The sequence below is a fragment of the Saimiri boliviensis genome, chromosome 20 (genome assembly GCF_048565385.1).
Source record: "Saimiri boliviensis isolate mSaiBol1 chromosome 20, mSaiBol1.pri, whole genome shotgun sequence".
NCBI lineage: Eukaryota > Metazoa > Chordata > Mammalia > Primates > Cebidae > Saimiri > Saimiri boliviensis.
This window is the reverse complement of record NC_133468.1, coordinates 36026369-36040742: the sequence shown is the minus strand read 5'-3', so window position 1 is coordinate 36040742 and position 14374 is coordinate 36026369. Positions and strand designations below refer to the sequence as shown.

At 47.2% G+C, this 14374-nt stretch overlaps 1 long non-coding RNA gene across 1 annotated transcript in view; it reads right to left on the bottom strand.

Annotated features, from left to right (window-relative positions):
- LOC141582490 (uncharacterized) overlaps nt 1–14374 on the bottom strand; it is a 129516-nt gene that overhangs the window by 104096 nt on the left and 11046 nt on the right. Inside the window, exon 2 of the long non-coding RNA XR_012515344.1 lies at nt 318–454. This is a non-coding gene — a long non-coding RNA (uncharacterized LOC141582490). The remainder of the gene's footprint in view (nt 1–317; nt 455–14374) is intronic.

The window sequence follows — 14374 nt, the reverse complement described above, 5'->3', positions numbered from 1 at the left end:
ATGATTGACATTTGGCCTTGATGAAACAAGTTCAAATTTGGACTCTCAGAAGACTTAGAAGGAGTGAGATGGGTCTGGGCATTGTTTGGAGAAAGATGGTGATCAGGCACTAATACTTTGATTAGCATTTTGAACAGACACGTTGGTGAAGTGTTGGCTCTACCCCGCAATGAAAGACATTGGGGATCCGAGCCAGGAGTGAGAAGCAAACCCAATCTGCTTTGAAAACTCTGCTCATTTAGTTTGGCAATAACAAAAGAAGAAACTCATGGACTCAGAGCAAGAAGAAGCCTTGCAGATCTCATAGATCAAAGTACCTGTGTTTCAGCCGCAGAATCCAGCATCTAGAAGTAAAGGGACTTCCCCAACACAGCAGAGACGTGGGTACGCACCAACCTCTTCCTTCCTTTCACTGCTGCCTTGCAGTTTGGCCATGTGATCAAATTCTGGTTAACTGGGGATTAAAGAAAGTAATGACTGTCACACCCAGGCTAGTTCATCAAACCTCTCCACTCCCAGTCATCACTCAGTTTCCCCATCCAACTGCATGGACAGTCATGAGTGAGAAATAAACATGTTGAGTGAACCACTGAAGTGGAGGGTTGCTTTAGCAATTAAACCACTCTAGCCCACCCACGAGCATGCTGTGGGTCAGTAAACCTGCCCTTGAGCAATACATCCGAGGGCACACAGTGTGCCAGCTGGCCCACTTTTGACACCCAAGAACACACAGTGGGTCTAATATACCCAAGGACACTCAGCGGGACAGTTGACCCACTCTCGACTAATACATCCAAGGGCACACAGTGGGTCAGTTGGCTCACTCTTGACTAATACACCCGAGAACACACAGTGGGTGTAATATACCCAAGGACACACAGTGGGTCTAATATACCCAAGGACACACAGTGGGTCTAATATACCCAAGGACATGCAGTGGGTCTAATATACCCAAGGACACACAGTGGGTCTAATATACTCAAGGATACGCAGTGGGACAGTTGACCCACTCTTGACTAATACATCCAAGAGCACACAGTGGGTCAGTTGGCTCACTTTTGACTAATACACCCAAGAACACACAGTGGGTGTAATATACCCAAGAACACATAGTGGGTCTAATGTACCCAAGGAAATGCAGTGGGACAGTTGACCCACTCTTGACTAATACATCTAAGGGCACACAATAGAGTAATTGGCCCACCCTTGAATAATACACCCAAGAACACACAGTGGGTCCAATATACCCAAGAGTGGGACTGTTAACCCACTCTTGACTAATACACCCAAGAACACACAGTGGGTCAATTTGCCCACCCTTGAATAATACATCTCAGGGCACACAGTACGTCAGTTGCCCCACCCTTGACTAGCAAACCCAAGGGCACACAGTAGATTAATTGGTTTACCCTTGCCTAATACACCTAAGAGCATACAGGGGATCAATTGACATCCAAGGACACACAGTGGGTCAGTTGGCCCAGGCTCGCTTAGTAAACCCAAGACCACACAGTGAGTTCGTTGGCCCAGACTTGACTAATAAACACAGAGGCACACAATGTGTAAGTTGGTTCACCCTTTTCTAACATACCCATGGGCACACAGTGGGTCACTGAAGGAGTCAGAACTGGAACCCAGGCTTCAAGATTTGAGGTCCAGTGCCTTCTACTCCTTTCAAAGTGCCTTGGTTTTGGGGGGTTTCTGGAGAAATCAAAGTAAGAAATGTACACATCTAAGTAGGTGACAAGACTAGTTCCAAAGTAGGATTTATAAAAGTAACTCCCCTCTCCCATGTATCTATTTAAATCAGTGAGTACACACTGGCACCATTGCTTTGTTGTGCTGTGTTTTTGTTTGTTTTATTTGGACCAGGGGACATTCTGACATAAGGAGGATAAAGAAGCTTAATGGTGGCAGGGCGCAGTGGCTCACGCCTATAATCCCAGCACTTTGGGAGGCCAAGGTAGGTGGATCATGAGGCCAAGAGATCGAGACCATCCTGGGCAACATGGTGAAACCCCGTCTCTACTAAAAATACAAAAAAATTAGCTGGGCATCGTGGCGCACCTGTAGTCCCAGCTACTCGGGAGACTGAGGCAGGAGAATTGCTTTAACCCAGGAGGTGGAGGTTGCGGTGAGCCGAGATCGTGCCATTGCACTCCAGCCTGGGTAACAAGAGCGAAACTCTGTCTCAAAAAAATAAATAAATAAAAATAAGCTTAATGGTTCAAGTTGTTTTTCTGGGGTGGAGCCTAAGAGAGAAAGAGAAGAAAGATGGAAGTGCTGACATGTTGCCCATATCTGCAGAGAATCAGAGTAACTGAACCGAGCCCCACAGCTGAAGGAGTGGGGTTGATGGAAGGCTACGTGAGACTCCAAGACACCTCAGACCCAGGGCAGAAAATGCAGCAGAGAGGAGGCAATGGTGTGTAAATGTTCAGAAGCAGACTGGTGCAGAGGGGTTCTTGATAGGTAGCAACTGTCTGTTTCCATGGTGTACATACTCCCATCATAACCAATTTCAAGCTATCCACATGATGCCATTAACCTCAGAGATGGGATGAGATGCACATGATGGACTCTAAAAAGCCAGTAGTGAGGTCGGAGGCAGGACTCAGCTCAGGAGGTAGGGCTTGGATACTGGACCAAGTTGAGGACCAGCTAAAACAGGGATGGGGCAGAAGCAGCTTTCCAGAAAACATACCCACGATATGCCACATCAGTTTTCCGTTGCCATGGCAACACTTGGAAATTACTGCCCCTTTCTGTGGTGATGACCTGATGACCCAGAAGTTATCAGCCTTTCCCTGGAAATGTCTGCATAATCCACCTCTTCGTCTGAGTGTAATGAAAAGTGGGTATGAGTGTGGCACTGCCTCTGAGCTGCTACTCCGGGCACACTGCCTACGGGGTAACCCTGCTCTGCAAGGAGCAGTATCTCTGTTATAGCTGTGTACCATGGCTTCAATAAAATTGCAGTCTAACACCACCGGCTGGCCCTTGAATTCTTTCCCGGGCAAAGCCAAGAACCTTCCCAGGATAAGCCCCCATTTGGGGGCTCACCTGCCCTGCATCTGTAGAAACCATCTCCAGCCCACCACCAGGAGGAACCATGTCTCCCCCACTATACCACAATAATTCAGGATGGCTTCAGCATCCCACAGATTCAAGAGGGTTCCAAGAAGAGCTGAGCTCAGCAGAATACAAGAAAAAACTGCGGAGCCCCCTGGGAGCAGACTCACATGAAAGACACCAGCAGCCAGGTCGGGAGTGGCCCCTCTCCTGGGTAATGTGCACAGCAGACTGTGGACAGGGAAGGAGAGGTGGCATGAAACACACGGAAGCATCCTTAGGCAAGGCCCTTGTTAGAAATGGGGGCTGACTAGATATTGCAGAGTTGGTATTTCATGGACTGGGGAGAGAAGGTAGCGTGGCTTTGTACTCTGTGAATACATCTTCATCTTCCCTGACAGGCTGCTGAGACCTAGGCCATTGCAGATACACAGGACAGACAGTGCTAACAGCTGGAACAAGAGATTTTCCCAGCCTAGATGTCTCTAATATCTACCAGACACTTGGGGGGGAAACAAAAAACAAAAAGAATAGTGCACAAAGCGTGTTGCTCAGAAAGCGTGCTGGAATTTGAGTGAAAATACCCAATTCTGGTCTCAGTCCTGTCACTTCACATCTCAAATTTAGTTTCTTCAACTGTAAAATAGGAGTGAAACTCCCAGCCTCTCACAGGTTTCCTGGAAGAGTCCATGAGCTAGAACGCGTGACAGTGCCTCTCCTCCACGAGCAATCTCACCATCACTCAGAGGACGCGGGTTGAATCTGATTTGGAACCAGAACAAATGATTCCCTCTCATCTGGACTAAAGACTGGCCTAGGATGACACTCCTGACCTCATAGCCAAGTTGGAGGCAAAACAGAATTTGACTTATCCACCTTCCCCCTGACCGGCCCAAACCCAACCCAAACCCTCCTTTTGAGAGCATCTCATCGTTAGCCAGTCAGCTTCGCTGATTCATGGCCAACTGTTGTTTACTGTGTCGGTTCCAAATGCCAGGCAGCACCGCACAGAGGACACGGGCAGAACTTCAACAGGCAGAGACCCATCAGGCAGACAAACGTGTTCGAAAGACTCTCCAGCATGGCAGGTGGAGCCCCGCTCCCTGGGAAGCAAGTCCCACACCTGGCACAGGAAATCAAGCCTATCTATCCAGACTGTAGCAAAGCCAGCCCCAGGCAAGTCTGAAAAATAGCAATACATTCCCAAGGAGCCTTCCTTCTCAGTGTCTAATGCTGCTCTCAGGACATCACCCCATCCTCCACCTCACCAAGCCAAAGTGGACATAGTAATGGAGCCGAGGAGGGCTGATATGAATAAATAGAAGACTTGGCATCCTGCATCACGTACCTCATTCATTTCTTTCATTTGTTCATTACTAAGGGAGCATTTGGTGAATGTCTGGGTTCCAGGCACAGGGCTAGAAGCAGTGGACACAGGCGCCAAGCTAGGAACAGGGACACAGGACATATGAGGCAAGGTCTCTGCCACTCAGTAGCTCAATTCGGGAGGAGCAGGGGACAAGAAGACAGACTTGTTTTTAGAGACAGTCTTGCGCTGTCCCTCAGACTGGACTACAGTGGCACAATCAGGACTCACTGAAGCCTCAAGCGATCCTCCTGCACTCTAGTGATCCTCCCACCTCAGCCCCCCAAGCAGCCGGGACTACAGCGGTGCACCATCACACCTGGCTCATTCTTGTTTGTTTCTGTAGAGATGAAGTCTTGCCACGCTCCTCAGGCTAGTTTCAAACTCCTGAGCCCAAGCAATCCGCCTGCATTCGTCTCTTAAAGTGCTGGCATTACAAGACAGACTTTTAAATACAGCAGAGCAATACTGTATTACAGATGCTAACACATTGTCTAGACAGAGCCTCACGAGGACCTAGAAGGGACCCAGTGGGGAGAGTGTTCAATCTCACCCATTGGAGCTCCCTATGAAGTACATCCCTTAAGCTGAGCGGGCAGTCATGCAGCAGCCATCGGGAGAGGGCTCACTGCAGCCTCCATCAATCAGTGCTCAGAGGCATTGGTACCTGACATAGGACGGCAGTTTTGGGAGCTGCTGGTAACAATTCAGTTAGACCAGAGTTTTGAGAGCAAAAGGAGCTTCCATGAATGATAAGGCTGGAGAGGTAAGCAGAGGACAGATCGGGGTCACCGTCACTTTGACCGCGACCAGCAGAGGTACCCCATATTCCTGCATCCAGTGCCGTTTTCATCCCTTCCTGTGTTTATGGACATAAAGGCTTGGGAAACAGGAGCATCATGAAGGAGACAGGACTCAGGGGGACATGCTTCTTTAGGCACAAGGTCACGTAAGGTTGCTGGTCTTTGCAAATTCACTCTGTACTCTATCCTTACAGGGAGAGAAGGCACAAAGTACACGTTCTGGGAGCCGATGACTCAGAGCACACCGCTGTCTGGAAACATGATACGATAAGAAACATTGGTCCAGCTCCTGGATGCACCTGTTGGGCAGCAGTAGCTATTGGCTTGCAGAAAACGATGTAGATAATCACAGCCCTTCAGCCTCCAGCAGCACCGTCTGTAAAGTCACGGTGTCAATCATTTTGTGATGTGTCCACCAGTGTTATTCACTTTGTGGCATTCAGTAGCGCCTCTGAAATGCTGCCCTGCATGGCATAATCCTTTCCCATGCTCTAGAGAGTTGCACCTGCCACCCTCGCAATGAGGGTGGGATGGGGAGAATAGTGTTTATTGGGACAGAGTCTTGCTCTGTTGTCCATGCTGAAGTGCAGTGGCACCATCATGACTCACTGCAGCCTCAGCTTCCTGGGTTCAAGGGATCCTCCCACCTCAGCCTCCCAAAGTGCTGGGACTAATTATAGGCATGAGGCACCATGCCCAACGGAACCTAATGATTAACACAGTGGCACCATTACTCTGCATTCGGGCACCGCTGTGGGTTCTTGAAGCACTTTTTCTGCATGCTCCTTCAGTTACTCTGGTTTCTGAGTGACCAGGTGGCACCTGCTCAAATCGGAATCTTTGCAGTTGGAACCCTGAGGGTCTTCCTAGCCCACCTCTCTGTCCATTGCAGACGTGTCTTCCCCACTTGAGTTTAGTGCTTGGCATTTAGCATGTTGCCACCTTGGAGATGAGTACCACTCTAATGATAATCACAGTAATAACATCCAGTGGTCATGAGGGCGCTGGGCTAAGCCTGTGAACCGAGGTAGGCGTAGTTGTTATTTCCCATTTTACAGAAGAGGAACCTGAGGCTGAGAGGGGCAGACTGCCCGAGACACAGGGAGCAAGTTTGAAAGCAGAGACTCAACCCAGTTTTCTGGAACATCGTCTCTTAATAAATAAGCAATTGGTGATGATTGCTAACTACAGCGTTGCTGACTCCCAAACAGAAGTATCGCATGGCCGCCTCCCCGGTGTGGTCTCCTTATACGTAAATGCCTGGTCTGAGAGACTCTAAAGAGTCTCACCATCCCTGTGAGTGCTTTTATGCAGGGCTGAGCTAAGTCACCCAGACCACCAAGGAGAAGATTATTAAACAACTTTTTCAAAGTCCAATAACCTCCCCTATCTGGAAGTTCTTTATGGACTCAGAGAAGAGAGGGGTGTGTGTGTGTGTGTGTGTGTGTGTGTGTGTGTGTGTCACAGAGAGAGAAACAGAGAAAGACAGAGAGACAGAGGGAGCCCTAGACAAATCAAGAAAGGCAGAGAGCATCATCTCCAGTTACAAAATAATATAGTATTTGGGACTCACCTTCAAGAATCGCAGCATACCTTTTTCAGGTAGGATGAATATACTGAGCTCAGAGCAGCAAAATATTGGAACATCTCAGAAACAATTGCAATCGGTCTCCCCATTTCCCCATTCTAATTCTTATGATACATTTTATTGGGGTTACAGCTCTAACTGTATTCTAGCTAGTATCAGATCACAACATGTACAGCTATGTAGGCGTATCTGGTGGGTAGAGCAATTCTAAGCTTGTTCACAAAGAACAGGAGTTCTGGCCTGTACAACACCCTACCCACGATGCCAAGTATACGATAGCTGTTTGGCAAACATTTGTTGGCCAAAAAGATCACATTTCAGAAGGGAAATCTAGCATTGAAGCAAATGGGGTTTGATATGGCATAGTCACCACCGTGACAGAAGCAGAGGCAATGCGTAAAAGTTGACCAGTGTGATACTTGTCCATCCATGTTCATGGCAAGAGCCAAACAGTAGAGATGACCCATGTGCTGCCAACAGATGAATGAATAAACAACACGTGGTATATCCCTACATAGACCATGATTCAACATGCGTGAATCTTAAAAATATGCTGAACAAGATAAGCCAGTTACAAAAGGCCAGATGTTATACGAGTTCATGTAATGAAATTCCCAGAAAAGGCAAATTCAGAGACAGAAAGTAAATTAGAAGTTACCATGGGCCAGGCGCGGTGGCTCACACCTATGATCTCAGCACTTTGGGAGGCCAAGGCAGGCGTATCACCCGAGGTCAGGATTCCAGACCAGCCTGGCAACATGGCAAAACCCTGTCTTTATTAAAAATACAAAAATTAGTCTGGCATGGTGGCGGGCACCTGTAGTCCCAGCTATTCTGGAGGCTGAGGTGGGGGAAATCACTTGAACCCAGGAAGGAGAGGTTGCAGTAAGCCAAGATCGCACCACTGCACTCCAGCCTCCAGACTCCATCTCAAAAAAAAAAAAAAAAAAAAGTTACCAGAAGTTGGGATAAGGAGGAAGGGGAAGTTATGCCTTTTCTACCTCCATCTCCCAGGTTCAAGCAATTCTCCTGCCTCAGCCTCCCAAGTAGCTGGGACTATAGGCATGAGCCACCATGCCCAGCTAATTTTTTTGTATTTTTAGTAGAGATGGGGTTTCACCATCATAGCCAGGCTGGTCTCAAACCCTTGACCTCAAGTGATCCACCCGCTTTGGCCTCCCAAAGTGCTGGAATTACTGGCACGAGCCATGGCACCTGGCCTGGTAAGTTATCCTTAATGGGCATGGAGTTTCTGTTTGGAGTGATTAAAAGATTTCAAAACTAGAATAGAGGTGATAGAGAATAAGAGGAGAGAGAGGGTCAAGAAAAATAACTAATGGGCACTGGGCTCAATACCTAGGCAATGAAATAATCTGTACCGCAAGCCCCCAGGACACAAGTTTACCTGTATAACAAACCTACACATGCACCCCTGAACTTAATAAAAGTTAAATTAAATAAAAAAGGTGATAGCTACAAAGCTGATTGTAATAAATGCCACTGAATTTTATACTTACAATGAGTTAATAGGGTTTTATCATCATCTTTTTCTGCATCTATTGAAATAATCATGTAGTTTTTGTTAATACTGTTTATATGGTGAATCACATTTGCTGATTTCTGTGTGTTGAACTATGCTTGCATCCCAGCAATAAGGCCTATTCATGGCTGCATAGTATTCCACAGTGTATATATTCCACAGTGTATATATGCACTGTGGAATGCTATGCATCCATGAAAAAGACCAGTATCATGTTCTTTTCAGCAACATAGATGCAGCTGGAGGCCATCATCCTAACTGAATTAATGCAGAAGCAGAAAACCGAACACAACATAGTCTCACTTACAAGTGGAAGCTAAACACTGGATATATAAGGACATAAAGATGAGAATAAGAGACACCAGGGAATACAAGATTAGCGGGGAAAGGGGAATCGACAACTGAAAACTTAGCTACGGGATACTATGCTCACTTGCTGGAGCATACTCTGAACCTTGGCATCACACAATATACCTTTGCAATAAACCTGCACATGTACCCACAGAATATAAAAGTTGCAAACAAATAAATAAGCAAAACAAAATAAATGTTGCTTTATTTTTCCATAGTATGAATAAATAAATGTATAAACATTAAAATAATGAGCCAATAGGGCAAATGTTATTTGCACACGCAGACACACACACATGTGTATAAAATCACACACACAAAAAAGGCCAAGGAGAGTAATCAGGGATTGATTGATGGATGACATTGGCAATCCTTGAGTCTAAGCGCTGAGCATTTAAAAGAAAACAAAGAGCAAAGTAAAACCTGCACGAACGTTCATTTCAGGGCATCAGAGAGGGCTTCTGGGAGGAAGTGATAACTAAACGCTGCCAAAAGCATTAATTTGTGCAAACAAGCAGTCACTCCAAGAGCAGAAATAGCACATGAAAAGTTTTGCCTCTTTCAATTTGTGGCAGAGACAGACGAGAACTGCCACCTGCCCAGAGGACTCTCCCTCTCTGGGTTCCAGGAGAAGGGCCATCCACACCCATTAGGGAGGCTACTCTCCTCTCTCAGCACCCTTTCAGAATCTGCAAGATTCAGCTCAACTCCACCATGAAGCCTCTCCATGTTCCCGGCCAACACGGACTCTCCCTTCGCTGAATTCTATTGCACTCCCAAGCTGTTCCACACATCCTAAGAACTTAATTACACATGGCTTTGTATTGCTTCCTAATTCAGGGTCCCCAAAGTCATTCTGTGGTTTACTAATCCCCTGAAATGTTCTGTGAACAAGAGTTTCCATGGTCAAATAACTCTGGGAGACATAGCCGGCAGTATCTGCCTTTTGAACATCACAATGCATGTGAGCTCATTAAAGACTCCGAGAAGCCCAGCAATTTTTAATTTTGTTTTGCTCGGTATGCTCTGCAGAATCATTTGTCCTTGTCCCCATGACTCTTTTGTTTTTTATAACACCAGTTAATATCTTCCAGTACTCGTGTACTCCTGCTCCTTAGGGAGGGCAAGGCTGCCCTAATAGATTTACAAAGCAAAGCCTGGGCTCCCCAAGAAGAATGTAGGCTTGCAGAGGGTAGGGTGTGCATTTGCAATTTCTTTTATCTCATCCCCTCACAGTGCCAAGCACAGCACCTGACAACGCATCCTCATGGATCCTGTTGCCTTGACGACGAGCTCGGAGTTGCTATTTCAGGACTTTCTCTCCATCTTTGGAGCCCCAGGAAGGCAGCAAATGCCATAAGGCATTAGTCTGAGTGTGCTGCATTTTCAGCAAAATGGCGTTAATAATGTTCCCCGCATCTCATCAGCCAGGGCTCCGCAAGACAGGCAGTACGAGAGGCTGCCAGTGAAATGTCACTGAAGCCACCTCCTCAAGCACCCACTGCTCACAGTAACTCTCGCTTCTTTTTTTTTTTTCCCCAGCTAATTTGGTAGGTGGGAAGTGGCCTTGCATTGTTCACAGTCCCCCATTCTTGGGGGCAATATGACCCCTCTGGTAAGAACCTCCCTCTGGGTGGCCCCATCTGTTTTTGTGACCCTGAACAACTCCTCTGTTCTTGTGGAGCTCTTTACAGGGATGTCAAAGCCCAGAGGTAGTCTCTGTGTCTCTAAACATAAGAAGAGCACAATTGCCACCTGGTCCCCGGGAAGAGAAGCACAGACGAGGCTTCCTTCCTCCTCAGCTAAGTGCCAGTGGCAGCCCCCGCTACCAGGAATCCCATCTGTCTCCCCTCTGGTCTGTCCTGAGCCCACGGGCCCAGCCTGGGATTGAGAGAGACCCAAAGCCCTTCCTTAATAGCACCAATCTGCCAACAAAGCTGAAAGAAACAGACTTGGCCAATGAGTGAAGGAAGGATGTATGGGCTGGTTGAGTTGGAAGAGAGAAAGAGCCACACTGGACAGATAGAGAGGTCTGTGACTTCCATCATGAGTTGTGTTTACTTCTTTGAAGACCTTCCTGGTGCCTAGTTCACTGTTTGTGCCACTGGGCACACTTGTTCTAGTTAACTGTTGCTCCATAACAAACCATCCCAAAACAGAGAGCCTTCAAACAACAATCATTTGCTTTGCTCACTAACGTTCAGTGTTGGCAGGACTCAGAGGGGGTGGCTCATCTTGGTTCCAGGAAGCATAAGGTGAAGCAGCTCCACTGGGGCAGGAGGATTCAAGATGGTGCACTCACTTGGCTGGCAAGATGGTGCTGGTTGTTGGCTGGTAGCTCAGCTATGGCATTCATCTGAGGGCCTTGGTTCCTTTCCACATGGGCCTCACAGCTTCCTCATAGCATGGCAGCTGCTTGAGCTTCCTCGTCGCATGGCAGCTGCTTGAGCTTCCTCATAGCGTGGCGGCTCAAGACAGTCCAAGTATTTCAAGAGCAAGGAATGAAAACTGCTATTCTCTTAATATCTGGGCCTGAAAACTGGCACAGCATCACTCCAACATATTCCATTATTCAACCAACCACAGAGCCTTCCCAGATACAAGAGGAGGTATCGCAGACCCCCAACTCTTGATGAGAAGAGTTTCAAAGAATTGTTGTCATCTCTAATTTACTTCAGTGCCTGACACTGTCAGGTGACTTATAACAAACTCTTGCTTTGGTCCATGTGACCTGGTACAAACAAAAGCTATGTTGTTGGTTCTTAGCACAAATCTCCATTCTTAGCAGGAAAGAAGGAAGGAAGGAAGGAAGGAAGGACGGAAGGAAGGAAGGAAGGAAGGAAGGAAGGAGAGAAGGATCTATCATTTATGAAGACTCCATCATTGACCATTCACCATGATCAGGTCTTCCAACACATCCTCTCATATGTTTCTCACAATTACCCTGGCAGTAGAGATTTGCTTCCTCATTCTACAGATGAGAAGACTGGGCACAGAGAAGTTAAAAAATTCCCAAGCTCACACAGCTAGGAAAGGGTAGAGTCAGGATTTGAGCCCAGATCTGCTTGGCCCCCAAGGCTGTGTCTGTCCTGCCTTGTCAGGGACTTCTTAAGCCTACCTGAGTCATAACATCAGTTGTGTTCACATTGGGATTCTCTACCATGGACCATCCATCAGTACATCTCTGAGAGGTGGCTCCATCCACACACAGAGTGCCAGGGCTACTCCTTGGCTCCTCCCCTGAACTCCTTCTTGCTATTCATTGTTCTGAGGACACTTGTTGCCGGTTTTCTGTGGTGAAGGTAGCTACCACCATTTCACTGCTAGCCTGGCATCCAGCATGCCCTTAGTACACGCTCTATATATGGCTCTGGTATCTGTTTCAAGGTCCTCACTTGGACCTTGAGTCCTAGTTCTCGGACTGAAGCCCTTCACTGCTCTCCAACCTTCCTGCCCAGATCTTGGCAGCATCCTCCCAGCTATGCTGCCCATGCTCTCAGCACCTGGCTGGGCCCAATGGACGAGGCACTCACAATCCCTACAACGATGCCTGGACACCTGGCATGCCACCTGCTAATTGAAGTCTCCTGACATTCAGACTCACTACCAGCTTCTAGCCTACTCCACTGATCTCTGCATCTGCCCCAGCCATGTCTGATCTCTCTATATCACACCTGACCTCCCCATACTACAACTGACCTTCCTCTACCCACATCTGCCACTCCAACCCATGTCCAAGATCTTCTGTCCAGCCTCCTTTGCAAAGTCTGCCAAATGCTCCCAGTCCCCAACGAACCTGGCCACCCAGCCTAGTCTCAGCATGCCACATGGAAGTGAAAAACGTCGGGGTGTGGAGAGCAAAATATACCAAACTTGTCAAAGCATTTCTGAGCTGCAAACACGTTAACTCCCAGCCCCCACCCCACTGGATGGCCCCCCACGGAGATTCTGACAGCCGCCTCATTCTACCAATTGCTTCTCACTGTCCTGGGTTTTCACCCTTTCCCTCTTTATGGCCCATCCTACTTGATCCTCCAGTCTCTCCTATCTTACAGTCTCTTCCTTCAACTACATAGCCTACAGTTTTTTCTTCTGAGCCAAAATTGCGGAAACACTCTGTGCTGTGTTTCTAGTTGCCAATTTTCTATCTACTCCTAATTTCACTGCAGTCTGTCTCCCTTCCCTTTACTGAAATCATTACTGTCAAATCACCAATGGCCACTTTTTGCTAAATCCAAAAGATGCTTCTCTCTCCTTGTCTTTCTAGAACTCGTACGCAGTGATGATTCTTCCTCCTTCTCTGCACCTCTCCCTCCTTGACTGCTGGGACAGGACAAACTCACCTTACTTTCAATACTCTCTTTCTCTGTCTCTGTCCCTTTGCCCAACCTCAAATATCCTTTTCCCAGTACCCGCTGCTCAACCTCTCTTCTCACTCTATGCATGTGCCCTTCCCAAATCCTGAGTGAGAACATCGTGCAATTCCACATTCCCCAGCCCAGATTACTCTTCTGAGCACCAAAACCAAGTAGCCATATCATCAAGTCCCCTTAGAGTTAATATTTGTCCCTGTCTCTTGGGGATTCCCCACAGTCTATCCAACTCCCCAAGCCAGGGTCCTTAACTACTCGCTCTCCGTCAATCCCACGTCTCATTAGGTACCAAGTCCAGCCAATGCTACTTCCTCTGTCCAAAACTGTAACCGTCCAATGGGTTCACCTTGCCTGCTGCCTAGACAGAGCCAGTTTATCAAGACAGGAGAATTGCAATAGAGAAAAAGTAATTGACACAGAGCCAGCTGGGCAGGAGATTGGAGTTTTATCATTACTCAAATTATTCTCCCTGAGCATTCATGCAACAGAAATTTTAAAGATAATTTGGCAGATAGAGGCTTGGGAAGTGGGGAGTGCTGATTGGTCAGGTTGGAAGTGGAAGCATAGGGGGTCTAAGTGAGTTTTTCTTGCTGTCTTCTATTCCTGGGTGAGATGGCAGAACCGGTCGGGCCAGATTACCAGTCTGGGTGGTGTCAGCATATCCATCCAGCACAGGGTCTGCAAAATACCTCAAGCACTGATCTTAGGTTGTACAATAGCAATGTTATCCCCAGGAGAAACTTGGGGAGGTTCAGATTCTTGCAGCTAGAGGCTGTATGACCCCTAAATGGTAATTTCTAATCTTATAGCTAATTTGTTAGTCTTGCAAAGGCAGACTGGTCCCCAGGCAAGAAGGGGGTCTTTTCTGGAAAGGGCTGTTATCAACTTTGTTTCAGAGTCAAACCATGAACCGAATTCCCTCCTAAAGTTAGTTCAGCCTACACCCAGGAATGAATGAGGACAGTTTAAAGTTTAGAAGCAAGATGGAGTCTGTTAGGACTGAACTTTTTCACTGTCATAATTTTTTCAGATATAATTTTCACAAAGGCGGTTTCAGAATCTGACCTCCAAATTCCATCTCTATGGCTACCACCTTTTTTCTCAAGTCTTTTCATCTTTGCAACCAAATTCCTATAAAAACCTTCACAGGGTTCCCTCTCCACCATTGCCAGGGACCTCTTGCTAAAAGGCCAATATGATCATCCCACTCCCAACTTAAATCCATCAATGGCTCTGTTATAGGAAAGGGTTCCCAATCCAGACCCCAAGAGAGGGTTCTTG